This window comes from Oncorhynchus gorbuscha, linkage group LG09, assembly GCF_021184085.1.
Source record: "Oncorhynchus gorbuscha isolate QuinsamMale2020 ecotype Even-year linkage group LG09, OgorEven_v1.0, whole genome shotgun sequence".
Lineage (NCBI taxonomy): Eukaryota > Metazoa > Chordata > Actinopteri > Salmoniformes > Salmonidae > Oncorhynchus > Oncorhynchus gorbuscha.
This window is the reverse complement of record NC_060181.1, coordinates 34272925-34282796: the sequence shown is the minus strand read 5'-3', so window position 1 is coordinate 34282796 and position 9872 is coordinate 34272925. Positions and strand designations below refer to the sequence as shown.

The following is a 9872-nucleotide window of genomic DNA, read 5'->3' as shown; positions in this document are numbered from 1 at the left end:
TCTCAGGTTTTTGCCTGCCATATGAGTTATGTTATACTCACAGACATCATTCAAACAGTTTTAGAATCCAAATATACTAATAATATGCATATATTAGAAACTGGGACTGAGTAGCGGGCAGTTTACTCTGGGCACCTCTGGGCACCTTATTCATCCAAGATACTCAATACTGCCCCCAGCCATAAGACGTTTTAAGTATATTTAACACCAAATATTTTTACTGCAGTAGTGTTTTCCTGGGTGACTTTCACTTGAGTCATTTTTGATTAAGGTATCTTTACTTTTACTCAAGTTTAACAACTGGGTACTTTTTCAGGCCACTAGAGGAGAGGACACTCTTCCGTTTGCCTACTAATGAATTGATACTCTCTTCGACCACTCAGCCATTATTGGCTTCCGGAGAACGGAGGAGAGGATGTTCTTTTGCCCAAATGAGAATCTCCCTCTCTCATTCTCTTTTGTTAGGAGACTGCTCAATTCAATCAAAATTGCACTGTAGCCTTTCACTGTAGCATATGCATACAACATTATATTGAATGCCGTTAATAGCAGGTAGAGGCTCTCCACAGGTTGATGTTTTCATATAAATGCACTCAATTAGCCATAAATACTAAATCAAAGCATTACAGGAAAATATCACTCCAAAACAATCTTTTGGTATTCATTTCATTAGTCCACTGTTAATACAGTCCCAAAATGTTTTGCATTTCAGCAATCAAGTTTTCAGAATACAGTAAGTGACATTTAGAATTTTTAGGTTTAATTAAAGTATCAACTATCATATTTTATTACTGTTTATTGGCATACATTTGTGTGAATCAGAGCACATACATAAATAGTACTTATTGTAAACCTAATGCATCATATTTTGTGATCCATTTCAAACTTAACCTTCTCCAAACCTTTTGTTTGGTAAAAAATTATATCCTTATTTTTCACATTCATTCATTCACTAAGGCAGATAAGCTAAGAAGAAAGGGTTTGACTGATTTCTCATTGGACAACTCATCGGGCAAATGAGAAGTTTGAGAATCGTTCATTATTCGGACACAGTAACAATAAATAGTGTCTTGATGCCTCTTGGCAGTTAACAGTTCTGTAAAAACATTGGTACGGGTGGTGTTTCCTCTGAACTTAAGGCATTGAAGTTCACTAAGCTGCCCCAAAACCGGAGAAATACATTGACACAGTACTATAATACATAGTTCGTCAGCAATTGTAAAAATCTAAATCATGGGTCAAATATGATGACACTACCTTACTTAGGCTTACTCTTTGTTTTCCATAAAAATAATGTTTCCAGATACTGACATGATTCTCTATATGATTGAGTTGCTTTTACCTAACATATACTTATGAAGCTATATAGCTATGCACAATCAAATCTCATAGGTTAGGAGTAGGACAGTGATATGTAGAGGTCATGCTTCAGGCAGCAATGGCAAACATTTGTGCAAAAACAATTCTGATTAAATGCTAATCATAACCCAAACGTTGACACAACTCATTCCTCTGACGAGAGAGCCAGTCTTTCCAACTTGGGGTCGTATCTTTATTGGCTTGTGTCCAGAATGTTGATGCCGTTCTTTTCAAAGTCATACCGGAGCTTATACAGCTCCTCTAGTCGCCCTGATACTTCAGGACTTTCTCCAGGATCTGCTTCATAGTGATCCCTCCCTTTAACAGACAGTCAGTCCAGTTTGGAGCTCAGCGTATCCGGCCTGATGAACAGCACAGTGGGGTAGCAGACCATCAGTTTCTTGATGTCAACTTTCCGACAGCCGAGGGACGCCAGCTTCTCCTGAAGCCTCTTTAGGTATCTCTTCAGGTACTCGTTAGAGAGGTTCAGGATTTTTGCTCAGGCACCCTGCAGCAGAGCCAGCAGCTCCGGGTCACTCATCTTGAAAGAAGCCTTAGGAAGTCAATGTTTGCCTTCACCCACTTGGTGCTGTGGATGAGGATGTAGAGGTTTCGAGAAACCACCGACTTGGCAAACTGCCCAGGGCCCTCCCCACCCAACTCGGCGCACACGTCTTCCAGGAACTCCACCGAGGGTGGTAGAGCTTGACACTGTTGGAGAAGATCCGCAGCGCCGTGGTCAGCAGGTGGTGGAGGTCCTTGGCGTTGAGGCCCAGCGAGCCCAGGAAATCAAATCTTCAAATCCAATCTCCAGGTTGTTGTTTTCGCTCGAGCTGAAGGAGGACTCAGGCAAGCGGTCCAGAATGCTAATGATCTCACTGTCGCTCTTGAAGACACTTCGCCACATCGGCCAGTGTTGCTCCAGGTGCTCGCCCGAACAAGTGATGGTGCATGGTTACCATGAGGTGATGCCGGTCACCACTTTCTGGCTGGCGCCTTTACCATGGAGGAAGTGAGCCAGACCTTGCTCATTGGTGATGACCTTGCGGAGCACCCCTGGTTGGCACTGGCGCCCCATCTTCACGTCCACCACATGAAGGTAAAGCACTCCAGCAGACACTCATTCTCAAGTCCCACTGAAGGCTTCGAGTCACTGACATTTGGAGTGACGGTGCAAAGACCCCTGGGAAGACCGACAGAGGTCAGCTGGGCAGGAGATGCAACAAAGTGGCTAAAAGCTGGTACAGGGTTCTGTGAAGGCCTAGCAGGCCCGGCATTAATGTAATCTTCAACACGGTCGAGACATAACATCAGACCTAGAGGAAAAAATACAAGATAATATATCAATCAATTCTACCTACAGACCTCCAGTGAAATAATAGTAGACAACCAATGTCTACTGAAATCATTAAGTCAAGCTACTTTGCGCCTTCCCTAAGCAGGATGAGAGATCATAAAGATGCACGCTGGTTTCGCCAAAGAATTCAGTCACTTTCTAGGCCCTCAGTTTGTGGGCTGTTCATGGCATGACAAAATGGAATAGTGAAACGCAACCAACCAGGAAGGAATAGAAACAATTCATAATTTAAAACAGGGCCTCACAATTATGCTCCATTGCAGTTGCTTCTAGTTATGATAAATGTGTATTACATTTTTATTTAACCTTTATTTAACTAGGCAAGTCAGTTAAGAACAAATTCTTATTTACAATGACAGCCTACCCCATCCAAACTCTAACGGCACTGTGCCAATTGTGCGCCACCCTATGGGTCTCCCAATTATGGCCGGTTGTGATACAGTGAACCAGGATCTGTAGTGACACCTCTAGCACTGAGATGCAGTGCCTAACACGGCTGCGCGTGTGCGCCATCGTGCATAAATGTATTTCGTCCCCCTACACCAAACGCGATTACGACACGCAGGTTAAAATATCAAAACAAACTCTGAACCAACTACATTAATTTGGGGACAGGTCGAAAAGCATGAAACATTTATGGCAATTTAGCTAGTTAGCTTGCACTTGCTAGCTAATTTGTCCTATTTAGCTAGCTTGCTGTTGCTAGATAATTTGTCCTGGGATATAAACATTGAGTTGTTATTTTACATTAAATGCAAAATGTCCTCTACTTCGACAATTAATTTGGTCAACCGAATCGTTTCTAGTCACCTCTCCTACTTCCAGGCTTTTTCATTGTTTAATTTATATGGTGATTGGCATCTACACTTTTACCACGACTACCGGCAAAACAGTTCGTCTTTCAATCACCCATGTGGGTAGAACCAATGAGGAAATGGCACGTGGGTACCGCTAGGCCAATTGTGCACCGCCCCATGGGCTTCCCGGTCACGACCGGCTGCGACAGAGCCTGGGCTCGAACCCAGTCTCTGGTGGCACAGCTAGTACTGTGATGCAGTTTACAATATATTTTAATTGTTTCTTGGAGACAACTAAAGTTAGCTTGCTGTAACTTAACATAGCTCGCTAGCTAGCTAGCTGCTTTTTACAACGCTGGAATTATCTTGCAAAAAAAACAGAATAGTTCAATACAATTACATTTAGCCTTATTCTGTTGATTGTAGGCTTGGTCCTTATTCATGGGGGAATTTGAGAAAAAATATTAATAGAACATAGTATAATTAAACAGAAAATCCAAACCCAGGTCTGTTGTCGAAACATGCAGTTCCTCAACGAGGTCAATTCCTCTCTGCTTACCTCATATCAAAATTAAAGATCCACCAAGTTATTGCTTTTTTTTCAAGGTATGGCACACCTGCAGGACTTTTATTTTGACATGAGGCATGTTAGCAGAGAGAAAGTGAGACTACAACAGACCGGGCCCACGTTTGGAAAGTCTGTATAATTTATGTTCTATTAGATTAGATTATCTTTCTCAATGTCCCCATGCATAAGGACCAACACTACGGACAATCAGCAGGGTATAAATTGAAATTTATTTAATTTATGGCAGGATATTCAATTTTTTTTGCAAGCTAATTCCTAGTAACGCTCATTTATACTGAGCCAAAAATATAAATAGAACATGCAACATTTTCAAGATTTTACTGAATTACAGGTCATATAATGTTGTTATGGTCTAATGGTCTAATGTTGTTATGATCTAATGTTGTTATGGTCTAATGTTGTTATGGTCTAATGGTCTAATGTTGTTATGGTCTAATGTTGTTATGGTCTAATGGTCTAATGTTGTTAAGGTCTAATGTTGTTATGGTCTAATGCTGTTATGATCTAATGGTCTAATGCTGTTATGATCTAATGTTGTTACGATCTAATGTTGTTATGATCTAATTGTCTAATGTTGTTATGGTCTAATGGTCTAATGTTGTTATGGTCTAATGTTGTTATGATCTAATGGTCTAATGTTGTTATGATCTAATGTTGTTATGATCTAATGGTCTAATGCTGTTATGGTCTAATGGTCTAATGTTGTTATGGTCTAATGTTGTTATGGTCTAATGGTCTAATGTTGTTATCGTAGAATGTATGCACACATGACTGTAAGTCGCTTTGGATAAAAGCGTCTGCTAAATGGCATATATTATTATATTATTATTATATATTATATAAGGAAATTAGTTCATTTAAATAAATTCATTAGGCCCTAATCTATTGGGCTCCCTAGTGGCGCACCGGTCTAAAGCACTGCATCTCAGTGTAAGAGGCATCACTGCAGTCCCTGGTTTGAAACCAGGCTGCATCACATCTAGCTGTGATTGGGAGTCCCATAGGGCGGCGCACAATTGGCCCAGCGTCGTCTGGGTTTGGCCGGAGTAGGCTGTCATTGTAAAGAAAAATGTGTTCTTAACTGACTTGCCTAGTAAAATAAAATACAAATATTTTGCATGGGTGTGGCTGGAAGGGCATAGGCCCACCCACTTGGGAGCCAAGCCCAACCAATCAGAATACATTTTTCCCCCACAAAAGGGCTTTATTACAGACGGAAATACTCCTCAGTTTCATCAGCCTTCCGGGTGGCTGGTCTCAGACGATCCCACAGGTGAAGAAGTCGGATGTGGAAGTCGTGGGCTGGCATGGTTACACGTGTTCTGCGGTGTTTAGTCCGGTTAGAGGTACTGCCAAATTCTCTAAAATGACGTTGGAGGTGATTTATGGTAGAGCAATTAAAATGCAATTCTCTGGCAACAATTCTGGTGGACATTCCTGCAGTCAGCATGCCAATTGCATGCTCCCTCAACTTGAGACATCTATGGCATTGTGTTGCGTGACAAAACTGCACATTTTAGAGTGACCTTTTATTATCTCCAGCAGAAGGTGCACCTGTGTAATGATCATACTGTTTAATCAGCTTCTGGATATACCACACTGTCAGGTGGATGGATTATCTTGAAGGATAAATGCTTTTCTCCTATGCTTTTTATGCATATGGAACATTTGTGACATTTTATATTATCTCATGAGACATGGGACCAACACTTTACATGTTGCATTTATATTTTTGTTATAGTAGTATGTAAATGCTAGCGTTGCTAAGAGCAGCTACCAGCTAGCTAGCTAATTACTCTCCCATTGACAGTGCACGCGTTGTTTGTACCACATTGTAAATGCTTTTTCAATAAATTGATTTGCTTGTGTAGCTAACTACCTAAACAAGAAATTATTGAAGCAATAAGAGGGTGTGGTATATGGCCAATATACCACAGCTAAGGGCTGTTCTTAGCCACAATGCAAAGCGAACTGCCTGGACACAGCCCTTAGCGGTGGTAAATTGGCCAAATATCACAAACCCCTGAGGTGCCTTATTGCTATTATAAACTGGTTACCAACGTAATTAGAGCAGGAAAAATACATATTTTCTCATACCTATGGTACACGGTCTGATATACCACGGCTGTCAGCCAATCAGCATTCAGGGTTCAATGCAACCAGTTTATAATGGAGTTTTGTTTCTCCTCTACCACACATTGCATGCCATTTCCCAATTACCAACGAACGAGGAGTAAGCAGGCAGTTTGTTTACATTCAATTCACTTCAGCGCTAGATCACCGTGGATGCAGTTTGTAATGCCATGCAATATATAGCAATACTTTCTATTTCAAATCAAATTTTATTTATAAGAGGTTTATTGGTATAAACTGAGAATATTTGTGTTACTGCCTCCTTGGCGGGTATTTATACACATTTCTGTAAATCACCCTGCATTGTCTGTCATCCTTATAGGCTATAGTTGGCTTTCTTTACCATATGACAGAGTTGTATAAGTGTAAAGTTATGCTGCTGTATGTTTAAAGGCCCAGTGCAGTCAAAATTGTGATTTACATGTGTTTTATATGTCCACATTATGAGGTTGGGATAACACTATGGAATTGTTTAAATTGTGATAATGCCCTTTGAATGTAAACGCTGTTTGAAAAGACTGCCTGAAATTTAAGCCTGTTTTGGTGGGATGGAGTTTTGGCCTGCCCGGTGACGTAAAAAAAAAAAACTTTCCACCAATAACAGTTTGTTTTCAGATTCTCTCCCCACTCAGATCACTCCCAGACAGACCTATCAAAATTCTTGCTTGAGAAATTGTTCTTTGCTAAGAAGATATTTTTGTTCATTTTTGACCATTTTAATTGAAAACAATCACAAAAGGTACTTAATTGTTACCTAAAAATGTTTTTGATATTGATAAAAATTGCTGCATTGGACCTTTAATAACTAAATTGTGTCTGTAGACCCAAGGAAACAAAATAGGCCTGCCTTGGACCAGCTTTTCAGTCATATACGAACACTTTGCAAGTACATTACCTTGACTCTCTAAAGAGAATGAAACAGGAAGGTCCATCCGTGTGTTCTTGCCTAAGTTATACTCATCTAAATTGGGGCTCCCTAGTAAAACAGCGGACTAAGGCATCACAGCTCAGTGCAGAGGTGTCACTACAGACCCTGGTTTGATTCAAGACTGTATCACAACCGGCTGTGATTGGGAGTCTCGTAGGGCGGCGCACAATTGGCCCTGTGTCGTTAGGGTTTGGCTCGGGTAGGCCATCATTGTAAATAAGAATTTGTTCTTGACTGACTTGCCAACTCTCTAGTTTGACCACCAGGGGGCATCTTTGAGAAGCATTTGATAGAATTCCGTATTGGCATTACCGGAGAATTTAACATATTTTTGTAATAACATAGTAGATTGGATTGATTTTAAGACATTTAGCTAAATTAATTTGATTAATATTATGGTGTTTCCATTCAGAGAAAAATTGTCCGTTTGTAAATTCAGACCGTTTCGCTCTCGGAGCGCACACTGGACGTTCAGACCGAGGAGTACGGTTGATTTGAGCGTTTACAACGGCAGTCAAGCACCAAAGCTAGCGTTGGCTAGCTACTCCCAGACACAATTGAGACCACTCTGACCATTTTACTCGCCCTAGTAGAGCTGGTAAGGCAGTTTTCGTGTTAACCAGAGCGTTGGTGACTGTAAATGTGCTGCTGGAAACAATTTAATTACGCTTTTTTCCCCCGATGTTTACTGACACCGGCCAACGGTTCCTACTCAGAGGAGAGTGCTCTGTAATCCCTGTAGATAGTAAACTGGACACATTCAATTTTTGACAATGTTCTTTTCTGATAAAAACGAGTTCATTGCATCCGCCGTGGAGCCCAGTTTCATAATATGACCACATTTTCCAGCTGCTTGCCGTCGTTATGAAGTAATCGTGAAAAAAACATGCCTTATTTTAGTGCATTTTTCACCTTGTCAGCTCCTATTAGTTCTTTTGAGCACCGTGGCACCAACTCGCCTTCCGAACGTTCTATTCCCAGTTTATTGTTCAACGTCACAATGCCTGTTTCGCTATTGTTGACAATGAGACCTGCTCACGTTGTTTTATAGTTAAAATGTAACAAACAAAAATAATATTGGAACTCTGCGGCCTTCCCGTTGTTTCCTATGGGGGAAATATAGGCATGTCTGTCTATTTCGTCAAATATCTCGCAATGTGTATATTTAGATTTTTTAAAGTCGGGTGTAACCGGTGTGAAATGGCTAGCTAGTTAGCGACACAAAGGAAGTCAAAGCGGACACCTACAAAGATGGCATCTCAGGTAAGCAGCACTGGGCTGTAATTGACGTATCATAAAGCTGCTGATTTAGATAAAACGGTCATATCTTAGTTATTTTCATATCTATAAAAAAATAAGCTGTTTTATTTACTTTCAGAGAGCGAGCTGATCAAGGGGTTGAAAATTTAGACATTGCCAAATGTTCACTGTCCGAGGAACAGGCCGTGGAAGCTTTATTGCTGGCAAAAGTGTCCATAACCAAAGGTAAGTAAACTGTTGTGTGTTATTTTTCTCCATCTCTGCCTGTCTTGTTGTACCTGTCTCACATGCATTAATTAAAAACCCTTAAGATGTCAGCTGCTAATTTTCAGATTTTACACCACATGAACACAGCCATTTTCACTGGACGATCTGTTGCTGTCAAGTCATGATTTCCCTGGGGGTTAGCCTTGCAATAACCAAGTGGTGAGACACATAGCCCTCTATATTTAAATGTTTCAGGTAGGTGTCTCCATCACATGCAGTATCTTCTATTGACATTACCTTCTATTGTTTGTCCTCATGTGTCTGTTTTTCAGCATATAAAGTTGTCAGGATTTGGCCAGGGTTGTTCCGGTTTTTGGTCACTAGATGCCCCCATTGTGCCTTTTGACCTTTTTGTTTTCCCTTGATCCCCATTATTATTTGCACCTGTGCCTCGTTTCCCCTGATTGTATTTAAACCCTTTGTTTTCCTCTGTTCTTTGCTTTGTGTTTGTATGTTAGCACCCAGCCCTAGTACTCTGTGAACTCTTGTTGATCCCGGTGGACTCTCTTGTGGAATTCTGTTTTTTGTTCTTGTTTGTTTGTTTTTCGAGTATCTTTTGAGGCTTTTTGTGCTTTACCTTCCACCTTGTGTATTTACTGTTTTTGTCTTGGAGGATTACCTTTGTTCTTGTGGAATTCCTTTTGAGGTTGTGGAGTTACACGTTTTCCTGAAGAACTTCACTTTTTACTTCATTAAATACACCGTTTCAAGTACTGCTGTGTCTGCCTCATCTTCTGGGTTCTGCCGACTATTCGTGGCTCAGTTGGTTCTCACTCCGGAGACCCGGGTTCGCAACCGGGTCTTGACAAAAGTACTCTATAGCCACTAAGTGCGGACACCAGGTGAGACACACACAATAACAGTCTCTCTTCTTCACTTCATCCCTCTCCCCCTTCTCCCTAAATCCTCTAGGTTATATCAGCTGTTTTGGTGAACCCCTCCCGCATCTGAACTGGCTGACACAGAGGGCACAGCATGATCATCGTCTGCAGGTATGTTTTGATGTGAGAGAGGAAGCCAGTCCCGTCATCGCCACCTCACCCGCTCTTAAGATAACCTTCGGGCCAACTGGGGGCCCAAGGCTGGTTAGGAGACACCCCAATTGTGATGAGCTGGGAGAATATTGGGGTAGCACTGTAATTCATGAATCAAATGCGGTCTTCCCCTGTTCTTACCTCTTTC

At 41.2% G+C, this 9872-nt stretch overlaps 1 long non-coding RNA gene and 1 pseudogene across 1 annotated transcript; one reads left to right on the top strand and one right to left on the bottom strand.

Moving 5' to 3' along the window:
* Window positions 1-748: 748 nt before the first annotated feature.
* LOC124042785 lies at window positions 749-9000 on the bottom strand (annotated as a pseudogene).
* Window positions 7593-9662, top strand: LOC124042786. Its single transcript, XR_006840200.1, has 3 exons — window positions 7593-8426; window positions 8542-8648; window positions 9603-9662. It is a non-coding gene; the product is annotated as an uncharacterized LOC124042786 (long non-coding RNA).
* The last annotated feature ends 210 nt before the right edge of the window (window positions 9663-9872 follow it).